This window comes from Arachis ipaensis, chromosome B01, assembly GCF_000816755.2.
Source record: "Arachis ipaensis cultivar K30076 chromosome B01, Araip1.1, whole genome shotgun sequence".
NCBI lineage: Eukaryota > Viridiplantae > Streptophyta > Magnoliopsida > Fabales > Fabaceae > Arachis > Arachis ipaensis.
Genome location: NC_029785.2, coordinates 5,037,981 through 5,040,158, shown reverse-complemented (window position 1 = coordinate 5,040,158; position 2,178 = coordinate 5,037,981).

Here is a 2,178-nt window from a genome sequence, read left to right as displayed (position 1 = left end):
ATAACATGTGCTTGTGTTATATGCATTTGGTCTTGGTTGAATTCCAACAAACTTAAGAATGGTAAAAATATAGTAGTTAGAATTTAGTTTTAATTTTTAAAATATTTTAATATTATAAATTTAATGAGTTAATAATTTCATATTTTATGTATTTAATTTACTCTTTATAAATTTATGAGATCTGAATTTCTCTTAAAAGTTTATCGTAAGTTAACATATTATTATATGTACAAAATAATATTTAAATTTACGACACTTATTTATACAAATGAACCAGCAAGTTTCTCGACTAATAATTCAAACAGATTAGACTAAGGCTTAGTTTGGTAAAACTTTTACTTTTCAAAAGTAGCTTATAAAAGTTAGCTTTTAAAAGATGGCTTTTTAAAAGTTGTAACATTTATATTTGGTAAATCAAATTAAAAATAATTTTTAATAAACATAAGCAACATCAATTGTGCTTGGTAAAATAGCTTTTAAAATTTAAAAATACTATAATAGACATAAACGCAAACATTAAATTTGAAAATTAGTTAACATATGAGGTTATATTAGACTTTTAAATTTTAAAAAGCACAAGCCAACTTTGAAAAGCTCTATCCTAGGTGCTTTCAAAAGTACCCCGATCTTTTAAAAGCTACAAGCACAAGCACATCATCTTTTTTATTTACCAAACACAAAATGAGGAGCTTGAGCTTTTAAAAAGTACAAGCATCTCTTCAAAAAGCTTTACCAAACCAAGCCTAACTATTGCGTCAGTTGCAATGTGTAATATATTCATTGTGGTGTGAGTTTTAATCTTATTCTACAACTCTAATTTGGGTCTATTGTAGTTTATTATGAGGTGGAAATGAAAACTCAGCTGCAGGCGACTTCACGTGAAGTTGATATCTGAGAGCCGTTAGATGATTTGATTGATTTGACTAAATTTTCATCTAATGGCTCTCAGGTATCAATTTTACGTGAAGTCGAATTCACCTGAGTTTTACCTTATTATGATCTATCATATAGCCATTTTATTGTTTACGTTGCACTACAATTTGTCTAATACAATTGCAATACTAACTACTGTAATAAAATTAAAAAAAAAAAACCATGATATTAACTCTTAAATGAATAAATTAAATAAATCATATTAGTACCTCATTTTATGTAACAAATATCATAATTTCTGTTAGAAGATTATGTCCTTTTTTCCCTTCTAAATCATGGTATATATTTTGACCATATTCACTTGGATATTGGAAATAGGTGGAGGCATCAAGGTGTGTTGAGTTCCAAACTAAGCCGGCAGGTTGTGCCCCATGCCCGTTGCAAAAAGTTTAAATAATATTATTATATAATTAACGTGCTTCACCAAATAACTAAATTCACTAACATTGCCCAATTCCCAAGCAACTCAATAAGGTGTTTTTATATAGGCATACATGACATGATATGTATATATTTTTTATATAATATCCAATTTTGTTTTTTATATTTTTAGTCCATACTCTATATTTTAAAGGGATTTACGATTACCCTTTTCGAAAGATTAAAAAAAATGGATTTGTATACTCTAAAGTTTGAATTTCATTTTAGAGAGTAAAGTGTGATCTTTTATCCTTAAATAGTTTTTCTTTCATATTTATTATTGGTCCCACCTATAAAATCAATAGTGAAAAATCACACTTTACTCTCTAAAGTAAAATTCAAACTTTAGAGGATTCAAATCCAAAAAAAATTCTTGCAGCATTTTTTCTATAGACTTTTATCATATATTTTTATTTATATAAAGACAAATTTTTTATTTTTATTTCTCACTTTTAATACTAAAAATAAAAAATATATAAATTAAAATTAATGCATACAATATTCTTCTTTTCAAAAAAGTCTGTATCTATAAACAAATATTTATATAATTTTATCATTAATTTGTGCATTTATGAATAAAAAGAGTATCAGAATGTTTTTATAAATTGTTCTCGCGGCTTGATAAGTGATCTTTGAGAAAGTAGTCTCTCCCAAATTCATAAAGTTTGGAAGCTCCTTCCACTCTTTTCCATCTTTGGAACAATATATAAATTGGTTTTCAATTTAAATTGAATTAGAAAAACAGTTTTGATTAGATTTGTTTGAGTTTAAATATTGCATAATATAATGGAAATATACTTTTTTATATAATTAATAATGAAATGA